Here is a 24,821-nt window from a genome sequence, read left to right on the forward strand (position 1 = left end):
GATATGTATTCATGGAAGAAACTTTTACTCCGTTTTAATAAGTGTGTGAAGTTTGGTATCTCAGTAAAGGAGTTCTGTTAAACTTGAGATGTCACATATGCTCAAAGTCAGCACATGATTCTATAAAAACAGTGTGCAAGACAGTGGAAAATGAAATAACTTTTACCCCCTGCAGAGATTAAATTTACAGGAAATATTGAAGAAAATACTATAAACGCAGGTTTGACCTGTATGTAGAAGCAATTGGAGCAGAAATAAAACGCAACCCTCAGATGCTCACTTTGCTCCTGATAGTCCTACCATCCACTGTTCTTGATGCATAAAATATTTTTACATGCACTTTAGAGGGAGAAAGCAGGAAGTAAATCAGTTACTGTAATACATACACCACAATGTACTTTAAAAAAAAAAAAAAAAAAGAGGAAGAAGAAACAGATGTTTCTTGTGCAGGTGTATAATTCAAAAGGATTATAAAACTATCAAAGAACATGTAATGAAGTGTAGATTAAAGAGCACAGTCTAGTCATTACAGCTTATGTTCTGAACTTTCATGAGATAGGATTGCATAACACTAGACATGTACTCATGAAAACAAGGAGATTGAAAACACCTGCAAAAGAAGTGTTCTGTCCTGAAAGGTACAACCTGCAGAAGTGGATGAATAGAGCATTAATATGCTGTAGACTTAGACCGATGCATAAGCATCTATTATCCAGTTCTCTGCAACTGAAAGTCACTTTGACTGAAGGTCATTGTGACCAAGATACAGGTCTCAATGATTCTTGGAATATTTTTGGTAGAAACAGTGCCAGTTCCATCACACCTCAGTTTATTTTGCTTAGCACTAAAAGAAAGGGACATTTCAGACATCTCATTCTTTTCTACAGCTTTTGGGTAGGATTATTTCAATTACAGATGGCAGGATGTGCCAGTCCTTGATTATTTTGCCTAAACACATGCCCTCATGTACTTCTGTGCTAACCAGACACAATAAACCTGAGTTTGCTTTGTCAAAACGAACATGATCATAACTGTAAACATGTGATGTGTGATTTACAGCAACTCCTCATAAAATATAGACACAGAAAAATATTACATAAATACATTGCAATCCAAAAATGAGAAAGAATATGAGCTAAAAAGATATGAAAGAAAATAGCTTTGATATGTATGAAACATTAGAAAGTCAGTCTTCTTGTACACACTTCCATATGGATACAAGTGAATATCTTCAAGCTATGACATAATCTTTGAAATAAAGAAAAATAGAACCCACCTTAACTTTCAGACAGCCAGTGTGTTATTTTCTCTCATGACTTTACAGATGCTTCATCAATATCCATCATCATCCCATTTACGAAATCCAAGGACAGCAGACAGTGAGATAATCAACAGAACTGCACATTTTCCCAGACAGATACTGGATCTTATAGTCAGACCTGGAAGAAATTTATAAATATTTTGCTTCTGATAAATGTTCATTTAAATATTCATCTGGATGCAACATCTCTTCAACTTAATTGTCATTTGGTGAAATTTCTTTGTCCATGGCAAAGAGCAAGCCCAATTATAAACTAACCATGTCAAAAAGCATGAATATCTGTGATACCCATCAACAGTGGTAACCAGAGGTGGACCATGCAGAAAATGCACATTAAATACAAACATTGTCGAGATGCAAATTCAAGCCAATTTTGGTTAACACCAGAATGGAAGACAACTAGAGTGGGATTCTTCTATGACTGTATTGATAGGTATGTAGCACCTTCCAAGATATACAAGGCTATCCAAGATGTGAGGCTGATAGTTACAACGCAAGTCTTAGGGGAAGTCAACATTCTTCTAGATTGACAATAAGTAGCTAAGCAGGGTACCTGACAGTGCCTGAAATAGCCCTTAGTATCTGTATGTAGGCAACTGAGTCACATAGTGTGTGTCTGCTTTCAGGAGATGGGTGCTATTTTATCAGATGAGTGATTCTACAGCAGGGATACACATAACATCAGAAAGGTCCTAGGGACTTGTTAACTCCTCAGGGAGATTCATGTCTTACCCTAGTTTCTCCCCTGCTGTGTGGTTCTACATGCCAGGTACTTTCTTTGGTATTAGTTGAAAGGCCTTCCTCTGTAGCTGTTGGTCTATTCATCAAGACCTTTTTTCCAAAAGCACACGAGGAGTGTGGGAATCTGTATTCTGTTCGGTTCCATTCTGAGCTCTGTTCAGAATCCATGTTCTATCAACTCCATCATCATTCCTTCTAATCACAAAAGGCTGCTTGGAACATTTAAAGTGCTGCTTATAAAATTAGAATAGTCACTCAGGAAATGGCAGAAAGCAAACACACAAACAGATATACTAAAAAAAAAAAAGGAAAAAAAAGAAAACAAGAATAAAAAAACACAAACAAAACAAACCCACCTAGCAATGAATTGCAGGGAAACTATATACAGCTGGAGCAGATATAAAAGCATGTATAAATCTGAAGCATGTATCATGTCCAAGTTCAAATGTGTGAAGCAACAAAAAGATTGCTTAAAAGCACTGTCTAGTATCTTTGTTTAGGAATTTCAAGAGCTGAAAGCTTCCACTGCTATAAAGGTCTGGCAGAAAGGTATGTGGTAGTCTTTGGCATTGAGGTATAAGAACAGCCAGACTGGTAGCAAAAGCTTGAAATAATTTTTGAAGATCCTATTCATCTAAAATATTCTCATCCAAAACCAACTCCACTTGGTACTTATTTCCCTTTGCTCTGAGCTATTATTTCCCTTCATTCAGCCCCAGATGTGCTCACAAGCATGTTTCCTTGAGGCTTTCCTTCTTTTCTAAGTACTTCATTTTACTTCTACATATACTGATACGTCATTTCTTCTTATTACATTGAATGACCAGCGTGATCTTTCTATACTGTCTCTACAAGTCTGAGAGATGATAAAAAAATATCTCATGCACTGAGAAGAAATGCTTCAAGGCTCTGGTTTCTCATTAGGATTCTTTGGCTACTGTTAAATTCAGCAGTAACCAGAAACATTGCTGGGCAGTAGAATTCGGAGATCATTTTTGGTAAATTGTTTGAAAATACCCAAAACATGTTTAGCTTGTACAAGACTTTCCCAGTAAATTCACAGGTACTGAGTTGGGCTTGCTGTGCTAGAAATGCAGGAATTACTTGTGTCATGGAAGAGAGGGCATAGGAGGCTGAATCTATTCGTGCTCCCTATAAATGATTTAGATAATGCTGGGCTTCTGTGCAGCTGAATACATCTTTCAGCTGAATACCATAAAACTTCAATTTATTATTTTTGTTCTGTTAGAGGACCTTCTGTTGGAAGTTCGTCCATCTTAGCCTGCAATGCCTGCAGTTTATTCAGAAACTGCTTTAAAAAACAGTGGACTGTATACAAGGCTCCAAGACAACTCCATCATGCAGACATCCCTTTATTATTGATACTAAAGGTACCCTCAATGGTCAGGTTCTCTAGGCACAACTGATCCCATCAATTGGGTTATCTTTGAATGTCTGAAGTTTTGAACCTGTCAGCTGTTCAGATGTCTCCCTGGTCTGTACAGTTTTTAAGTGTGGATGGACACCTGTCCCCTTTATCAACCTGGCACAGGCAGCAGGCAGCACTGGGGATGTTCGTGTTCTCGCTGGCTACCCAGCTCTCAGCAGTCTAGTCTGATTGTACCTGTACAGAGGTGCTCAGCATCAAGCTCACAGGTAGTTTATCAGTTTCTGTTTGTAAGTATTTGAAAGCCTATCTTCCTCAAGGAAAACAAACAAACAAAAAAACCAAACCAAACAAACAACAAAAAAAAAACCAACCAAACAAACCAAAACAAAACCAAAACAAACAAACCAACCCACAGTATTCTTCTAAGTTGAAAATTACGAAATTTCTATTTCAGTTGCAGGGTGGTTTACATCCAGTTTCATTTAGTACTGAAACAAATGCAAAAAGAATTATCCAAATGTATTTATCTTTCAGCCAGGTATATAATTTGCCTAATGTACGTGTATACTCCCAGGAGGCAAGGTAAACATAGTTTTACACAATTGCCTGGATTAAATATTAGAAATCCCTCTTTCCCCCAGAATTTTTTCCCTAGATGCTCCGACATAATTACGTTCAGCTGAAAGTATCTATAGTTGTTCTGTTGGCTAAATTGGTTTATTGTGTACTTTGAAATCATTGAATACTATTCCTGTTTCTTCCTCTGTGTGAATCCTTGGGTTTATATTACTCCGTGCCAGAAACAAATTGAAAAAGATGTGTTGAACACATGGATACGAAGCAGTTTGCCCAGTAATAATTGCTTCGTGACAGTTTTCTATTCTTCCAGTTCTTCTCCCTTTGGGATAGTTTAGTGGTTTGCATAGCATTAGTAAGAAAGAGACAAAGTACTGTCTCAAGCTAGATATTATTGCTGCAGACTGGATAAAAGCTGGACACTTCTGAAACAATGGTTCTCTGAATAACTAAGTGGATTCTAAGAACCTCCAAACATTGCTGATTTTTACTATACTTCACATTTTTTAAAAGATCACAAAAGAATTCCAGTCTTGGAGAGAACTGTTTTGTACTGCAATTGAAAATTTTTCAAGAGTACCAGACATGCAGGGCAACAGTACTTTTTAATACACTACATTTCAACACTGTCATAAATAATTACATAAATGTTACATATAAACAGAAGTTTTCTTAGAAGTAACCTTTCCACTTTTATTGACCTCTAACAGAAATATTTTAGTTAGGAAATTCTCTTGTTTATATTTTAATACAAGACAAAAAGCAATCACTTAGCCTCCAAATAAATAACTAAATAAATACTAGCTGTTAACAATTCTTGCACTTCAGCTAATCATTGCTGTGTAAACCAAAAATAAATTTTGGCAGGGAACTATGAAATTTATTTAATACAGAAAAGTTTAAAAAAACTTACTTGTAAAAAAAAAAAAAGCTTTCTGTTTCACTAAGCTGTAGTTTGGCAGCTTCACAGCAAGTCTGTTTGTCTAGAAAGCTGAAGAGAATTTTTCAAGTGTCATGTTTGCTCTACGTTTAGATCTTGATATTAATCTCATTCTGTAGATGAAGGGGTCATTTAAAAGAAATATCTTTACAAATAACACTGAAATACTTTGCAGTAAAGTTTCCATCAGCAGTATTTGACTTACAATTTGGCATGGAAAGCAGAACTTGGGTCAAGTTGCATCAGGTAATGCAAGAAATCCATTATCCCTGATAGATTTAAATTACTTAGATTTAATAAAATGGAGAGTTATATGTAGCATTATGATATTTCTTAATTACAGTGAATCTACTATGAAAGGTATTAATTTTAACATTATTTTGGTTTACTAAAAATTCTTTCCAAAACAAAAAATACTTCAAGAAAAATGCCCATCTCATTGTATTTTCTGATAACTTACATTAATATTTTTTAATTGAACTATTTCTCTTAGTTGCTTTTTTGGTGTCTGTGAAGAACTGGCACAGAACGTTACATCTCTAACACTGAAATACAGCAACATACACATGGAGATGTCTCAGGCTGAGACAGAACACCTTATGCATGCTGTTATGTGTATTAGAAGAATATAAATCAGAATAGATTGCATAATGTTTTGCAGTACAATATTTTAGAAGTGGAGAGTATTTCTATGGATAAATAGTAAAATATCTCATACTTACATAATTTATAACAACAATACATAGATGTTGAATTTCTAGCTTTTTTTATGGTGAATAGATCATATCCTTTTTTCTTTGTTTACAGAGCTTATAAGAAAGTTAATCCAATAAATACAGATACATAGAAACCTGTACTATGCACAGAAATGACTTCAGAATCCAGATTTTTAAATGTTAATATTACTATTTCAATAGTTACAGAACGGTAGATATTGAAAGTATATAATGTGGCACAAAAATATATCTGCTATTAATATAACTTTGACTAAATGTGTGCATTAAAAAACCTGCAAATTTTCTGTACTTCTGCCCCGCGGCAAATTTACAGTTTTGCTCAGAGGAGGAATGTTAGTGCACCTCACCAGAGAACTTTATATATTTCTTTCAATTTCTTGCTAAAATATCAGCATTTTCACACTTAATGCTCAGAGACAGCCAGTATATCACTGACCTTGTAAATCCAGTCTTGCCATCACTAATACAGTCAAAAGTGGATATAATGAGTCCTATGGTATGCTTACTTGCACATGCTCTGCTTTCCTTGACTTTCTGTGGACATAGAGTGACCATTGGGCTAGGTTTTCTGGGATTTCAGTCTCTTGGATGTCGTGTAAAAATGTTAAAGGCAGTATGTCTGTATATGTCTGTACTGTTTCTTTCAGGGGAGAGTGTCATGGGGGGTAGTCATAATTAAACCAAGTGATGTGAACATGAGCAGACTAGGTAATCATGCAACTCTTGGACCTTTCCATCATACACCATCCTTGCTATTAATCTCCATTTTATATAAACACACCTAACTTGACAATTATAAGTACTTTTTTTTTGCCTGCTTTTTTTTTCTCCTGGTTGTTTTTTTTGTTTGTTTGTTTTTGGTTTTGTTTTTGGTTTTGTTTTTGGTTTTTAATAAGGAAGATGGTTCCTTCTTTCTCTTGCAAAATGTCTGGAAATATGTTTGGGAACCCTGAAATAATTGTGTACTTAGAATCCTGAAACTCCTTAAACCGAATGATCACTTTTAGTCACATTTTAATTTGAGTCAAATATTTCAGAAAACCTGGGCCAGATTCTAAATCACACTGTTATGGTGACATCACAGTATAATGGAAACAATACTAAAAGTAAATAAATCATGTGACTTCTGTTATACAAGCTGAAAGTTTGGTCTAGGAGATGCAGGTTTGGGTAAACATTTTTTCCCCCTTTCTACTTACTCCAAAGGGCAAACATTCTGAGCACAGCCTAGCTGTAGTTTTAATACCATTATTGAACATTTATGCCATGGACTATTTTAAATCACTGCTTTAAAAATGGAGACAAAGAAATAGAACTGTTAACGCAATAGGCATGGAGGAATGGTACCTCTATCTACTCATCTGTTTCTCAGGTTCTTAGCACCAATAGAGAACACACAGGAATCCCAGGGGTACAGTATCTTTCTGGGGAAAATATTTGCACAGAGGAACACTTTGAAAAATGTCGTCTGAATACAAAGCATTGGGAAAAGACTAGCTACAGAACTTCTAGTGCCTAGGTTATGCTTGGGATTTGGCTGTGACAGTGCTGAGTGCAGTGCTTCAGGTAAGTGTCTGTCAGCATTCAGCTTGTAAAGCTCTGTTTTCAGAAATTTATCTCTTTAGAACTTATGAGTTCATTCTGACACAAAAGTGCTCCTGACATAGATAATTTCTTATTATAGGAAATATTTTAAATTATGTTTCATTTTGCATGGCTTTGAAATGATTTGATGATTGTCATTTGCAATTTTAAAAGTTCAACAAAATATGGCAAAGTAAGTAAACATAAGAAATTTATGGTAAACTTTGAATATTTAAAATGTCTGTATTACTTTCTATTTAAAAAAAAGAAAATTGTTTTGAAGTGCTCCAAGAATTAAAAATCAGCTCCATGAGTCTGCTCAAGACAAGCTCATCAGGTCAGGTTTTCCCATTTGTGAGCACTTATATCTGATTTCATATAATTAGAGTTTTCAGTTGAAGAGATAATGCAGGAGTCTGGCTAATAAGTATTAATTCCAGTTCAAGAGGATTTCAATCTGCATGTAGATTAACAGGTCTACAGCCAAAAGTATTCAATTCTGATCATAGTCTGATGTAGTGCATAACACAGGCCACTGAATTTTCTCAGCTTCACACTGTATTAAGATATCCATACACATTCCAGATATGCCATCTAAAAATATGCTTGGGAATGTATAATTAATTGGGTTTGTGTGGCTGTTTTCCTGTTTACTATTTTTTTGTCATGTCAGACAAAAATTTGAATGAGATTGACTAACTGTCCCTAACATGTTATTTTGGGTATTGCAGTTCAAGTGTAAAACAATAGGCAGCTTTAAATACCACACAGTCAAAATAGAATGCATCAATAATACTTTTTTCTTAAATTTTCTATATGCCATATTAAAAAAAAAAAGCTGGTTTACTGATGCATTTCAAAGAAATAGTAAGTTTGCAATTCACCGAATGTAAAAGTGAAAAAAAAAAAAAATTATTTACGTTCAGAATTAAATCAGTCCATAAAGTCCCTATTTTGTAACAATGCTAATCATACTTACTCAGGATCTTGATTGATATAAGTTATAAAATGTAAATGTATAATAATATATACTTATATATAAAACATATAAGTAAATATACTGCTTATTGATAAATCAGACCACCTGTGTGGATAAATTTTTTTATATCTTCTTCTTAATTTATGCTTTCACAGTCCATATGCAGAGAAAACCACTAGAAATAGTTTGCACCTGGTGGGTTGATCACTGTGATAATAAAAGGATTAAACAGAAAGATATCTCTGCTTTCAGCAATGCCTAGCAATACAGAGGATCTATTTTGTTCATTGTGTGTACATCATTCAATGTTTTCAAACATTATGACTGCCACACATTTCTTTCTTTTGCCCTTGAAAAGCCACTATATTATTACTAAATTTGTGGCAGGTAGTTTTATGGGAAGCAAAAAACATCACTGAAAATGTAGAAAATTTACACAGTTTGCTTAAAATAACAATTATTTCAGACATTGTTTTTCCCAATAAAATTATTTTTAAAGCCATTTAGTACATAATTTTTTGCTATCATTTTGTCAAGAATTTTTTTTCTATAAACCAAAATTGTAACAGGGATGTAATACTTGATTATGCTGAAAATAATTGTGAGAAGGGGGTGTTTTCTTTTGTTTACCACAACTTTCTATATAGATTTATCTATGTAGTGTGTGTGTGTGTATATACATACATATATATATATATATATATATATAAACCAATGTTTGTAGAAGCCTACATAGCCTTGCCTGATCTCAATTCCTTATATTTTAATATTAAACTCAAGGTTTATATTGAACAAAGGAATAGGTTCCCATGGAAAAGAATGGATTTAATCAAACAAGAAGTATTTTATTATTTGCAATATCTTCATCTGCCTTTAATCTCAACCAAAGATATACTATTCTATAAACCAGATCTAGACTGAGTAGTTTAAACAGAGACTTGGGGAATGGAAAAACTACAGCATGGGATGATTGGATCAAGTGGGAGGAGCACATTTCAGTGACAATATCAGCACACATCTGCCTAAACGGTCAGGTTACTAAAAACATTTTTTGTTATGCATAAATCTGAGGAATTTCAGTGGCCTTGCTCAATTGAGTTGCATCTTCTGACAGGATTGTGTTCTCCTGCCCATTTGGTGGAGTAAGCAAATCAGTGTAAGATTCTGGAATACAAAGGGTCATGCCCAGGTCACTCTCGGAGGAGCTGGCTGCATTCACTTGCTACATTTGTACTGAGGTCATCTCCAGATATGGTCCTCTCTAGCAGTTAATGCTGTTATCCTTTTTCCCACACACTGAGTCTTTGTAGCAGGGAACAGAGACACACAGAAAATTCTCCACTCCATTCCTATGGAGGAAGAGTTATGCATCCTTGAAATTCCTAGCATGCTTTGTATATGGAATGGATAATTTAGAACTGAAAATAAAAACCTGGCCATCCACTTACAAGAAAGGCCTTGACTACTCCCTTTTCCTCTTTCAAAGTTGTGTGGTCCCAATATAGCAGCCCAACTGTGAGGCTGGCACCTAGAATGGTGAGAGGTCACTTGGGCTTCAATTCCTCAGGAGAACATAGGCAAGATATATTTGGGGGCAAGGAAGCAGGGAGACAGACCATTGACAAGTTAGGAAGAGTTCACAGAGAACAACTTTCAAAAGGATAGCTTGAAATAGCTCTTAGTCTCTTTCCTCCTACCCCCAGACTTTCCTGGAAAGAGGTACTGATTCATTGCATATTGGCAGCAGGCAAGTACCCCAAAGACCTCCATTCCATTCAACTGGGAGGACTGTGTTCCTCAAACCCCTCTGTTGAACGTTGACTGGGAACACAGATGCAGTGCAGGAAAAGCTGGATACAGGATATCTCCTTCATATATATTTGAAGAATTAAAACCAGCATGTAAGTCTTTCATAATGACTGACTACTGTATTTCTGTCCCCAGATGCTTTCTTACTTTCCTCCCAGTATGTTTATCTGGAGAAAAAAGTTCACAGCAAGATATATTTCTCAATGAGTGGACCACAGTCATTCACAGACAGATTGTATTCTAGAAAAACAGGTTGGAAAGAATCCCCAGGGAATGCCCTGCCAGCTACGGGCACATGCCCCCAATGCCAGCAGGAACTCCCTGAGGCTGGCTCCAACAACCTGCCTCACTTCTAAAGTCCGTAGTTGCTACTGCAGCAGGAGAGGGCTGAGGCACATGCAACAGGAGGAATGAAGGGAGACTTGAGCTGTGCGAGGGGCACTGTACAAATCACTTGTCCAAACTGTGTCCCTGTGCCATACTCAGAGGAACAAGAGGAACAAGAAGCTTTTGCAGCATTAGGCACTCCTCTGGAAAGTGGATGAAGTCATGGGGTGTTGTTTCCTGGGAGCTGGGGGTGATGAGAAACATAGACAATTTAAGAACTTCTTTCAGACAGTTGCTACCCTTAATGGTCCTGACCAGCCTCACCTGTGGTTTCCACCCATGCCTTCTTGGCCATGGACCCAAGAACCTCATCTCAGCTCAGTTCTGCACACCTAGGCTTTCCCTGAGCTATTCTGTGGATATAATTATCTACAGTTCTGTGTTCTGGATGGCCCCAGAACAATCTTGAAGGAAATATCTTTCCCAGTTCTTTCTCTGGCCTCATGTCCTGCTGTTTTTCATGAGTGGTCTTCCTGGATGGACCTGGATCTGACCCAACACCTCACCTTGCCTGGGGATCACTGGACAGTCAACAGAAACTTACTGTCACCAGCCCACACCTGCTCAGTTGCTGCAGGACTGCATCCCATCAGCAAAAGCATGGTCTGTGCTAGGGTCACCCTCATTGTCCAGATAGACACAGCAACAACCCTGGGAGAATTCATCTCACCTCTCCACCTTGCAACCCCGCCCTCAAACTCAGTGCTGTGTTTCTGGGCAGCTTTCTTGGCAAAGTGAGGAGACACCTTCTTGATCTGGTGTTCAGGAAGGTGTTGGATTTTGATACTGTTTTCCCGCTACACACATTGAGCATCTCTACTTCTCCTTAATTTCCTGCTGACTGTGGAAGCATGGACAGTGTACTGAACATGTCCTGGGATTGTGTGGAGGAGGAGCATGACATAATACGATTCATCCATGAGTCTGAAGGAAAGAGAACGCACAGAAGGAGGGCACACTACAAGGGAGGAAAGAAATGTCATGACTATCACTTAAGCTTACATGACATTCCCAGACTTATGGTTTTATGGACTTATTAAAAACCTAGAGTCTGCCTTTTCAGCAGTTTAGTTCATCTGCTTATTCTGCTGAACTATTTTTGGAGAATTTCCTTTGTCACTTAACTTACATTAGTTTTGAATGCATTCATTCATTCTGCTCCAGTTCTGCCTTTTTAGGTGTTGTAAGAATTTCCACCTTTTCATGCCCAGTTTCTAATTTGTGTAACTTTAGTCTTGGTCTTCCTACACTGGTGGTGGATTTTGATGGTACTACTTCACTAGTCTCCATTGCTGCCTTACCTTAAGGCATGACCTCATCTACCAAATTTACCATAAGCTTTTAAAAAACGTTTATTGGTGGTAAAATGAAAATAAACTCTGCTTGGATATAGTTCCCAAAATCAAATGCTTTGTATATACAAGAAGTTATTTTAACACTGTGTGTAAACAGAAGATCTAAGTAAATAACTCACTTTTTCCTAAGACATAGGCTTTTGTCACTGTATAGTAAACTTTTTTTTTTTTGTTTTGATTTAGGACTCAGGCACTCTAATCCTTCACCCTATACACATGCTGATTTCCCTCAGAGCTCCCATTTGGAGTCCCTCAAAAGGGAAAGACCTAATGTCCTAAGAAGACAGCTTGATTCAGGACTGACTGTATTACTAGAAATAGTTACAATCTGCACCAGATTTTGCTTTCTCCATCCTGAACAATCACTCAAACATATGCCAGTGACTTCATGGCTTCTAATCCCTTCATAAAATCACAAATCCCTGGTGTTGGGATGAAAACAAATCTTTGGTGGTCTGTGAGGCAGTCCTCTTATTATTCAGCTGCCATTTTCTAGAAAAGGACTATCTGAAAACAAAACCATTTTCAGGACACCAAGAGCTATTATATGCTTTGAACTGTCTCATATCCAGGCTCAACTCCACTGGGAGGATTTCCCTCTCTTACTTATTCCCAAGAAATGTCAACTGTGCTAAGGTAGACACCTCAGCTTAAAAAAAAATAATCTAGGAAACACACAAAAGATAGGGATGTGAATTGTTGTTCTCATGTTGTCTGACATACATTCATAAGCTTTTAGGTACAGGCTTCTTGCAAAACTTTCTTTGCTGCACTGCCTGCAAGATGAGTCCAACCTTCCTTCTCTTCATCTAAAAGAAGATGAGTAGTGCTGTTTCCCAAGGCCACGCTGTTATCATCTCCCCTTCTCCTGACAAACGCTGATGTTTCACCAGAAAACAGGAGTGGGGTGGAGGAGGTGATCTTGGTCTGTTGATACTTAGGCTCAAGAGGAACTTTTATTCTTAAAGGACAATGAATGGTCAGGATAAGAACTTGGTAGCTTAAAATGAAAAGAAAGCTCACAGAATGACTCCACAGTGTACCTACTCTCTTCCCAAGACTCACCCATGCATGAAAAACTAGCGTCTAACCTCTTCACGTGCCTTTTAACTGACAACGGTACAGCTCAATTTACCATGCCCCACTGGAAGTAGCTCTAAAGCCACAATTAGTGCCTACCAACCAAAAAAAGTGCAAACTTACAGTGTCTTTAACTTATATGTCCACACAGAGTTACTTTAAATAGAGGTCACCTTTCTTCTCTTCTCTTCTCTTCTCTTTGCTTTTCAACCCTCATTCATTGTTTACGCAGTTCTTTCTTTCCTGGATCAATATCTTCAGGCTCAAAACTGAAATGGTGAAAGTTCAGCTGTTTCTCATCCATCTGTACTGCAATTTCTTTTTTTTTTAAATACTGTGTTGTGACTAAAAACCTGTTTTGAAAATTTATTTAAATTATCAAATTAACCAGAAATAGCAAATTAGTTACTTTCTTTATGGTTTTTAGTTAGGTAAGTTAAGTTAGATGAGCATTCCCCTTCAGTCAGAAGTAAAGAGCAGCTATGGCTTATGCATTTTTAAGAAGAAATTCTTGAAACCATAAAGATCTTATTTTGGCTTCCCTCATATCCACACTACCAATACGGAAAACAAAGAAATCACCTTTTTTTCTCCGTCTCCCTTTTCCTTTCTCCCACATGTTATCTTGAGACCTGTTATTACATTACTTGCTTTTGTTGTTAAAGCCTGGAGACTGGTATCTTGCTTTTGTTAGAAAATTTCACCCAGTCAGTCAACCAGAGCCAGCCAAGTCAATGGTCAGCCTTGTTAGGCTGTGGGAGCATGAAGAGGAGAGCAGTTTTTTTCTGCTTGGATAGATGCTTGGAAGCAAAACAGAAGCAGCACTATGTGTGTGCTGCTGAATGGGAACCGTACATTTGTGTGAAACCTGCATATTGGTATGAGTTCTGCAAGGCCAGCTTTACTAGGGAGAAATAAAAGGTTACAGGTACCAGGTTTATCTTCAAACTGCCTGACAGTTATCTCTGGACTTCAAGAATGCACTTATTTTGATGTTTAACTGTCCATTTTTAGTTACTTCAAATCAAAGATCTTGAACTTGTGAGATGCACTGAGACACAGGAATTCCCATGACATTTCATAACACTGAACACACTGAGGGATGCAGATCAATATTCATCAGTAAGCACCACAATATTTACCACAGATGTTCACCTAGCCTGAAAGAAATTGAAATACTTTGCCAGAAAGGACTGTCTCTCAAATGAAAATCAGAGAGCAAAAATTTCTGTGAAAAACTGTATTTTTTAAACCTCGTAATCTGATTAAAAAACACATTTCTAAGAAGACATCAGGAACTAGATTCTTTTGAGTCATATGCTTTTGATACATTTTCAACATAATAGCTGAGCTAAAACTTGGGGAACCAAAAGTTATCCCAGAAAGGAAGAGAAAGCAATGACAAGAGAATCTCTGTGTTGCATTCTTATTTATAAGGAGCAAAGCTTTGCTTTTGTTTACAGGGAAGGAACGGAGACAAGGACATCTATCTTCTTTACTGCTCCGCACTTCCTTTTTTGTCAGTACTCTAGTCTTTGATGTGGGTTCAGGTCAGATATCAACAGTGGATTATACCTTTTTCTCAGTCTGTTTCTGGGTGCTTTATGATGTTATGGTTAGCTGACAGTTTAAGTCCTTTCCCACATTATAACAGCATGATCCTTCTTCCTCACACCAGCACTTATCTGATCCCACTGTGGAGTGGTTCTAAAAGTAAATTCAAGCTGCAGTAAAACTAACTCAGCTAGAAAAATCACAGATTTGATCGCTCACGTCTGGGAACAGGTTCACTAAGGGGATCAGGCACGTTCCAGTCCATGGCAACAGGTGGGTTTATAGCCCCCCACCTGGCAGACATGACGAGGAAATGACTGCAAGCAGTCCTGCCTTAAATCAGCTTACATTGTGAAAATATGTTATTAAATATGCTTTACAGCAAACATTAAGAAGGACGGTTTAATGTATCAGTGTTTGGGGGGATTAAGCTAATCTACAGGCTATGTTTCTTTTAACAGAAAGTGGAATGAGTGGAATTCTACGTGGACTGACCTGAAAAAAATTATCAAAGTTACTTCATCATCTTAATAATGGAAATTGGTTTAGTTCAGGTTTGTCTTCTGGAAAAGACTGATTTTATACTTTCATTTTAAAAACCACATGCAGACAAATAGTAAAATAATGAACTGCTACAGTGAAATTGGGGCACAAAACCTGGGACACTGTATGATTAAAAAAAAAAAAAAAAACAACAAAGCAAAACAAAAAAACAACACCCAAAGAAAAATATTTTATTTTCTTACTGGGACTAATTGATAACATTCCACCTGAACTCAAGTTCACACACTACTTTCAAGAGTTTCAGTTCAAATTCATCTCTCTCTTCTAGATGGTAGTTTTGTATAAAGCGGAATTGTTGATTATAAATCTCCTGCAGCAAATTGAAAAAAACCATTAAAAAATAATCACGTGGGTAAATTGTTTCAAAGGACAGTAATTTATATGGGACATCTGACTCATAGGAAGGAAATTAATACTAATCAACTGAAAATTCAAAGAATGAAGAATTTGCTTACTTTTACCCAGTCTGATTTATAGGACTTTAGCCCTGTTATAATTTTATATTGATTATGAAGCCTTAGCATAGGTTAATGATAAAGGTTAAAAGTTCCTCAATAGTGAAAAGGATTGAAAAGATGGATTTCTTCATTTAAAACAGGCATTATTGACAATGCTGATTCCAGCACCCTAGAGCACTGACATTATAATGAACATATCTTATAATGAACATGGATTCCGAAGCCATTGTGTGAGAAAGCAATAGGAATAGATCTAATGAAAGTCACTGTGGTTCTCAGATGAAAAATACCATCATGTTTTTGTCTTTTAAACAGCTAACACTTTGCTATATGCTAAAACTGACCTACAAGTAAAAAAGTATACATTAATGATTTCAACAAATGTTATCTCATTCTGATTTTTAAGAATGTGAAATAAATGGAAATGTTTTGTTTAGGCTTTTTTTGTGACACCATTTGTTTGTGTTGCACTAACTCATAAAAGCTTTGTTTTCTAAATGGAAATACTGAGTTCATTAATGTATAATGTGAAACAAATGCCACCATCAACTTTGAAAGAAAATTTTCAAATACTAGACTAGAGACAATGTCTGCTGCTCTCATAGTTGAAATGACGTGACAGACTTATGATAGGATCATTGGTTACACTCTATTTCCAATATATAGAGATTTCATAAAATATGTGCAGTTAAACTTGATATGTTAGATTAATTTCCTAATATATGGTTAACCATGCAGAATTCTCTTAGCTAATGCCAATAGGCAGACTTCTTAATTGCTTTCTAACAATAACAGTAATATTACTACTTTGTTTATAGGTGAGATTACTTGCATCTTGATTTTCCCTGTGCATTTATAACTGGTATTTGTGTTGATTTGTGTACTATTACAATGATCATTAAAATATATGAGGTCAAAAAGGAGGATTTTAGATCAAATTATTTCCTCCAAATAAGTACCAGTTACCTATTCCAGAAACTTTCTTCATAACAGTATGTATGTTTAGTGCATAGACAGCAAGAAATAACAGCTCAGTATGTTGTGTTTCAAAGAGTTCTTACCTACATCATGCTATGGCATACTACATTATATGGACAGTGACATAATTTTCCCTGGGGAAAATGGTGAAAACTGTCACTTAAGAATAGAGTGGATAAAGCACTGTAAAGTTACTCTGAGAGATAAAGAAATCTAACAGTGGCTTGATTATCACCACACTTTACATATGGACACAAAAGTCCTGCTCATTGATGATCTCCCTTTGTGGAGGCAAGCTAAAAGTAAATTTGCAGTTGTCTTGGCTCCTAGGTGAGCATCATCTCGCTGTTCCACATCACCTTGTGGCATATAGGTCATATTCAGTCCTTTGGTACTTGTACTTAAGGTCCTGCCTGGGATCTGATACAGATTTCCTGAGCTACTATTCTTAGGAACAGGCATGAAAACCCACATGATTGCATTTCACTGAAATAAATGTCTGGCCAATTGCAGTCGTGAGACTCATGAAGACATTAAGAACTGGCTTATACCACAGTACAGAACCTTCCTATGGTATTAACCAACTCTCCAAATTCAAGTGATTTCACTGGCTATGTCTATGCTGTCAAGTAACTTAGCTTGTGAGTTCTCTCTTGGTTTCAGTTCCCGTTATCCACGTTGCACAAATGTTAGTTCACTCCATGGCTTAGCATTAAAGAAAACCATCTCCGTCCCTCCAAAACAAACCTCAAGTTCTGTGGATAATTCATCCCAAGGACTGCTTCCAAAAGGCAACAGAAACCAGACAGCCAAAGGCTTGGATATCTCTGCCCTACGAAGTCCCTGAACCACAGGCTTTCTATTTTCAAAATACTTTCCCATGCCTGGATATCTTATCCCAAGAGCCTGTAATGTGCTCCTTCGGTTTCATGTCATAAAAACACCACCTGGTGGGTTACAGCAGAGCCCTCATGTTTTTTTCAGGCACTTTGAACTAAAAGCAAACAAACAAAATGATAACTGGGGTTTTGAACCACTGTGTGTGGCTTAAAAGAGTTGTAGGGAATTGTACTGTGTAGTGGAGATTTGTTTAGCAGTTTCCTTTAGGTATTTCTATCTCTGAGCACAGTAGACATAAGGCATTCAACACCACTTTGCCTGAAGGATCTCTGGGATGTGTATTTACCTATGTAAACATAGCTGCAATGAGTCTTTCTGTACTTTAGCATGAAACACTTTCATGAACTACTGTCTTTTTAGAGATGTTTGCACACATCAGATATTCACAATTTTCATGGCAATATGGCAGCCCTTCATCCTGCCCTTCAACACCAGATGCTGAAATCAGAAATGATTAAAGGCAGGGGTTTAGGTATAAAAGTGAAAATGTAAGACTACAGGTGAAAAAATATGAACTAAATCAACACCCCAACTTTTTTTGGAGTGGTTTTGGGGGGTTGTTTTTTTTTATTTTATTTTTTGTTGTTTTTTTTTACTTTTCCTACCTACAATTTCTAAAATTTAATCCATTTTCCAGAGCTACATGGTTAGGTATTTAGTTTTGTTTTTCTACCAAAGATATGAAGAATAAATGACAAGGAATATGTTGGGAAATATTCATTTGTCATTCAGTGGTGAACCTGTTGTGTGATTAAGTGTAGGATTTATCTGTTCAAATTCAGGCTACAAATCTACATCTGAGTACTCCGTTTCCTTCTGCATTTACTTATTTCTCTACATTCACTATAATGGGAGCTGCAATAACTAACTTTGAGGCAGGGCAAGATTGAGTTTTCTAAACAGAAGTGCCAAAAGCCACTAGAAATGCTCTAGGTCCACAGGGGTCCTCAAACTACGGCCCGCAGGCTGGATACGGCCCCCCCAGGGTCCTCAATCCGGCCCCCGGTATTTACAGAACCCCCCCGCTCCCCCCCGGCCAGGGGTTGAGGGGGGGAAACCAAGCAGCCGCAGATGACTGCCTGCCACTTCATCCGCCCGCCGGCCCCCTGGTTAAAAAGTTTGAGGACCCCTGCTCTAGGATGTCCAAGAAATCCTTAAAGGGTTTTATAAGAATCAGGTTTCTTTCAGATAGGCAGCTGTATGCCAAGTGTGATGATCACCTCATCTGCATCTAAAATATCTGTAGACAGCTATGTTTAACAAGCTGGACCCTAGTTGTAGAAGTAGACTGTACAGATATGAAAAACTAAGTGGTATTAATCATGCCTTATGTATATTCTGTTATCTACTTAAGCTCACCACCTTAGCATCAGCACAATGCTACTTTATGCTGCATTCAGGATGGTGCTCACACTTAAGCTTATCATTTCTGATACAAACTGACCCATATAAACACTACAGCAAAGCCAATGAAGTTCTGCTCTGCCAAAATATGAGCTCATCTGTGATTTTAGAAAAGCTGTACTGAGTTGATTCTAATGGTTGTATTTTAAGGCCTTCATAAGTAAAAATGATCTCATACAACTGAGAATGTGCAAGCACACTTTCAGTTTGTCGTATTTTTATTTTGGTTTTTTTTTTATTGCTTTTGGTTTCATTTCTTCTTCATAAGGCAAAGTGGCTGTAGAAAAAGTAGTGTGAATTTATTGCACCCAGATTAAGATTTTAGACCTCACAGAAAGACACAAGAGGATAGGAATCAAAACCATTTTACAACACAATTTTAGTATTAATGAAGCATGTTTTCTGTGCTAATTCATTAATTTCATTGACAGGGCAGCACTTTTATGTATGCTATGCAACAATAGGTTCCATACTGCAAAATCTTTTGTTCATTCTAAATGAATAATGTTGCCTTTTCTTTTCTCATGAACCCTGTAACAAATGGAGCTTCACTGAAAGACAAGTTTGAAGTATCAAGAAATTCAGCTGACTAAACTGATTTATAATTCATATATGGCAAACCAATGCTAGAAAATTTCTTTTTCTTTAAAATTAAAGCCTAAAACCCCCTAAAGCTTTATTGGAAAAATGTTTGAAAATTTTGACATTTCTTTAGCCTCTCTGGATCAGCTGTTAATTTCTCCTTCATTAAATGAAAACTAAACACAATTAAGCAGTGATACATTTTATACTAGGTTGATTCCTGACTGATTCTCAGCAGAAATATCTCTTCTATAACTGTTCACATCTTCAAAAGCAATGTAGTCAAGGAATGGTACTACTACCCTCTGTGCTACTTGTTAGTGAAATCCAGTGAGTTTTCTTTGCTTGTGTGTTTGTTCATGACTAGTACTGAATTGTGAAATATTTAAAACTTAGAGAATCACAGAATGACAGGATTGTTGAGGTTGGAAGTGACTTCTGAGATCATCCATTCTACCCCTCCTGTTCTTTTTCCATTTCACTTACTGTGCAATGGAGAGGGCAAAAGTTACACTACATCACAAAAACACACAGATTTCCTGAAGGCAGTAAATATGTGCACTGTTATATCTGTACTATAAGAAGGGTATATGTTCAAGCACAATATATGCTTTTCTTTTAGGGACATCCCTTAGCTTTCCCAAGTACAGATGCAGTCATAAACCCATGAAAATGGCTTCAAGAAATTAGTCCTTTGCCAGGTGCCCTTCATAATATAGCTCTTCTGAGACGTCTTTTTCTCCCCTCATTGAGAAGTCATGGCCAGCGTCACATGAACTTCACATGGAAGAGTCTTCGAGTAACAGTAGAGGTAGTCCATTGGTTTTACTTTTCCTTCTAAGCTCCAGATATTCATTAGGTATTTTGTGTTTTTTTTAAGATTTATGGCATCGTGGGGAATGATGTCACATGTACTGAATATTCTTTTCTCACATATAGATACTGTTCAGTAAAGAAATCTATATATTATTTAAAGTAGGAAAATCCAAGTTTTCACAGCAACTACCTATAAACTGAAGCCTGTCTGAGGTATTTAAACATAGCTGTGTGATCTACTTAGTATAACTATGTTTTGAAACGTTTTCATGATATTATGAAGTTAGGAGTAAAACCTGGCAAAAAATACAGTAAAAGAAAGGGAAGAGATATCCATTAGAAGCTCTAAAAGTTCCACATGGCAAAAGGTTGACCAATCAAAACAAAAAGTTTTAGTAACTAATATGTCATTTTAATTTATGGAATGGCCATGTAAAGTAAAAATTAATTTTTTTCCTCCTCTTCTTTTTTGTTAAAATCTATTAATGAATATTTTTAAGTTTTAAGTGAACAAAATCATTTTGGAGACCTCATTATTTTGAACTGCAGGAATCAAACTAGTATTATGTCTTCCTTCATACTACAATAGCATGTTTATATTAGTCAGCACTGGTGTTTACTTAGGGATTGTCCTACTCTTGCTAGCTGCAAATTCCTGAACCCTTTGCTCTGATATCACTGTGCCCTCATTCCTCTCAATCATTTTGCTATTCTTCTTTTTGCCTTTGCCTACAAGTTCTTCAGTTTACTTTATCAGTTGCATCCAAATTTATCTTCTACCTCCCCAGATTATTGCTCCTTACTGACACCTATAAATTAATGACCAACATGCCTACATGTCATCCTTTTCCAGGTATCTCATTACTGTAAATTACATATCCAACTTCATATTTAAAGATTCATCTACAGAACATCAGGGTTTTGGTCTATTTATCTGACCTTTATACATTTCTTTAAGCTCTCATAAAGCTTCTTCATGATCTTTCTTATGAATTTTGGGACAGAACTTAACTAGTTATCAGTCTTTTCTTTATAGCTCATGTGCTACAAGATCCTGAAATTTAACTTACATATAGTAATTGAAATAATTATTTACCCTTCTAAGAAGAATTTTGCATACAACTTCACAGGAACATTGCCTTGTAAAAACACATTCTACATTTTTTTCCTATCTGAAAAACTGACCCATCCTTACTCAAGTTCATTCTCCTGTTTGAGGCTCATAGAAAATGCTTGTGCCATAGAAGTTGTATTTTGGATCTTCCAGACCTTCATTAGAATGATGCACAGATTCTTCCTCCTCTCTAAATCTTTGACAGAGTTTGTATCCAACAGGATTCCCACAGCAGCTCATTTGGCAGCTTCATTTTCCCTTGAAGACCAATGTCAGTTCTGATATGTTACCCAGCAGATACAAGATAAGACAGCAAGGTATTTGAGGTTAGACTACAGTCACACAAACACTTTTTGTTTTGGTTTTGTTTCAAACTAGGCCATTGTTAGAGGATGTTTAATTTCAAACTTTTAAAATGCTCAAAGTCCCAGCACGTCCCTTGGTAGGCAAGCACCTACTGCTCACAAGTCATAGCCCATTTCTGTAATGTTTTGACAGTCTCAGTAGAAAAGCTGCATGTCAAATGAAAATCTTCCATGACTCCAGGTTTGACTTTTCAAATCAAGGTTAACAGCTCTAGCTGAATATTGGAAGGAAATTGTATTGTTGCTATAGCTGTTCTGGAGAACATAACAGGTCAGCTCTCAAGGCTACCAGTACTGTTACCACTCACATATTTAAAGCTTTAAACATATTTAGAAGATGTTAAAAACCTTTAGAAATACTCTGTAGCTGTTATACTATAATGAGATGCTGTAATATTTATCACAATGTTTGGTGAAATTCTTTTACTGGTAATTTTTTTCTAAACCAGAGCAAGACAATACTTTAAATTGCAGCCACTAACTGAGTTTCACAGCTGACGCTGGGGACAGTTATGCGATACTTGACAGCTTTGTGTTATAGTGGGTCATGCAAATGTTATATTTGGATTTTAATTCCCAAGCAATTTATCTCCCGCTTTGTTGCAATTCTAGCTTTTCTTCAGAAAAAAAACCCCTCTGAATTTCAGCTGAAACCTCTGAATTTTACCATTTCTTAGTCAAAATATTAGCTGTTGTATGATTTTGATAATAAACTAGACATTTATCAGAGATGGTTTGAAATATCAGGGAATATTAAATGCCTTTTCTATAACATAATTTCAGCTTCTAGCATATGAGTTAACTAAAGGCAAAGAAGTTTGCTTTTGATATTTGTCTGTTTTGCTACAAATGTTTGGACAGCTCTCACTTCAATTTTGCTGTGAACTATGGAAGTTAAATTAATTTATAGGACAGGATCACTTCCATTACCGATTATGATATATGAAAGGTGACATATATGTTTAAATCCTAGTGCATAATGGACAAGAGAACCTTCTTTTTTAAATAGGAAGTATAGCCTAGGTGTAGGAATTAAATTTATAGTTATACTTATTAGAAGTAGCTAAAAAAAAATAATTAACAAAGGACATAGCATTCTGGGGGGAAAACCACACTTCTGTTAAAATAGGCTATTTTTTATAAGTGTTTTTCTGTTCAGTGATTTTTTCACAGCATCATGACTAAATATATTTTTTTAACTTCTCATTTCAATAAAGTCAAAGTTGTGGCATAGACCTATGGGGCTGAATAGGTGAAAGGTTTGCTGTGTGTTTACATGGCAATTCTAGCAGCATATTTATTTAACACCAGTGATTATAGTAAATACTTTATGGCTTTTTGATTGATCAAAGGAAAATATATTGGTAGGTTTCAACATTTTAAAAAAAAATCTTCTTATTGGGACTTCCAAAGTCTACAGTTTTTATTTGAGGCTGGAAAGAAAAGAAAGAAAGACAAAGATACATTTACTATAAAATTAAACCTATTTTTTCCTGTTTTCCATAATATTGTCAATGAAATTTTCCTTAGAAATTAAACCTGACTGTCCAGTCAGAAATTAACATTTAGTCACATTGCCTTTAGATTAGATCACATACTCTAACTGAAGCTAATTATTTCTTTAACTGCAAGATCTAGGAATATTTTCCTTTTATGATAATTATCTTTTATAATAAGTGATATTCTGGATGTTTAAGATAAGGCCGTATCTTTCCTGCTGTGGTACTGTAAGCACACTGGGAAAAATCTGCTTTGTTATACCTAATGCATTTGGTGAACTGCTTTGTTGTATAGGTGAGAACTGGATTTTTCACTATCTGATGAAATTAGGCTTTTTAAATATAGGAAAACCTCACTAATGCTCTCGGGAAAAGACCCAACCCATGTTTTTGTCGTTGTTCTATTTACAAAACTTCCCTGAAAAAAACACCTTGATAACCCCCTGTCATGATCCACCAAGCATCCATTCAGTGAAGTATTGAGTGACTGATCTTTTTCTAGACAGGTTACTCAACGTGTATGATGAGGAGAAGTTGTATTCCCTTCTCAACATCTGATGTTAGTCTTCCACCTTGTATGTCCACTTACATTGTATTCATCGAGCTAATTTTTTACAAATTCCGGGCAAGAGCACTGGATCGATAAACCCACACAAAATAGCAATATATTTTGTTGTGTAAGTACAGCAGCAAAGAAGACAAATTATTTCTAGCAGGTTTTTCAGACAACATGATTGACTTTAGCTGACTCTTAATGCATTTTTTCAAAGCTACAGGAAGGAGATTTGAGTACATACAGCAAGTCCACAAAGAACAGCTTTCAAGCGGCCTTTAAATAAAAGAGTATTTTTAACACAAGCACCAAGAAAGTTTTTCCTTTAAAAATGAGAATTCTCTGTATCTTCTGTTAAACCAGCTTAACAAAGAGGATAACACCATGACTAAAATATTTATAGTTCATCACAGTCCCTTTCAATAATAATTAATTAAAAAAAAGAATCACTAGTTTATTCATCTTTACCTAGTGATACAGAGAGGAAAGAAGTACCTAAACAATGAATAATAATGCAGAAACTCAGACTGTAAAATCAATGTCAGCTCAGTAGAGCTGAGCTTCTTTCTAATGCTGCTGTTCCAACAGTAGAGTTTACCTTCTGAATTATATATGTATTGACCTAATTACATAAATATTGACTTTGCTTTCTATGAAGCCTTTTTCAGTCTCAGTGTAATTACAATGTCAATATTTGTTGCATGTAATAACACTGAATTTAGACTTGTTAATTTTGATTGATAGTGGCATGCCACAAGTTATTATATGGGATAAGACAGTTAGTCTAGAAGTATGCATAGCAAATACAAGCAGCTGACAATGCTACCAAATCTGAATGTGTCTTCAAGACTTTCTGTTTCCAATTGTTTAGCCAGACAGAGGAAATATGATGGGTGATTACATCCTTGTTCCATACAAAACACTGTTTTGAGATGGAGAGGTATTTATCCTGGTCCAAAAAAGTACAACTATTCAGCTGGGAACCCAGTAAAAGAGTTCCTGTTTAAAGTTAGCTTTAAAATTTTGCCTTATAATGTCATAAAGTCTGTTTAAACTGTGCCAAAATGGAGGTTTTATATAGCAGCAAGTATACTTTGCTGCATGCCTTCCACCAGGTATATGTTGTATTGGAACA

General features: G+C 36.2%; 1 protein-coding gene across 3 annotated transcripts in view; it reads left to right on the top strand.

Annotated features, from left to right (window-relative positions):
- GPC5 (glypican 5) overlaps positions 1-24,821 on the top strand; it is a 761,183-nt gene that overhangs the window by 709,704 nt on the left and 26,658 nt on the right. The window lies entirely within an intron of this gene.

Source organism: Falco punctatus (assembly GCF_963210335.1).
Source record: "Falco punctatus genome assembly, chromosome: 2".
In the NCBI taxonomy this organism is placed as follows: domain Eukaryota; kingdom Metazoa; phylum Chordata; class Aves; order Falconiformes; family Falconidae; genus Falco; species Falco punctatus.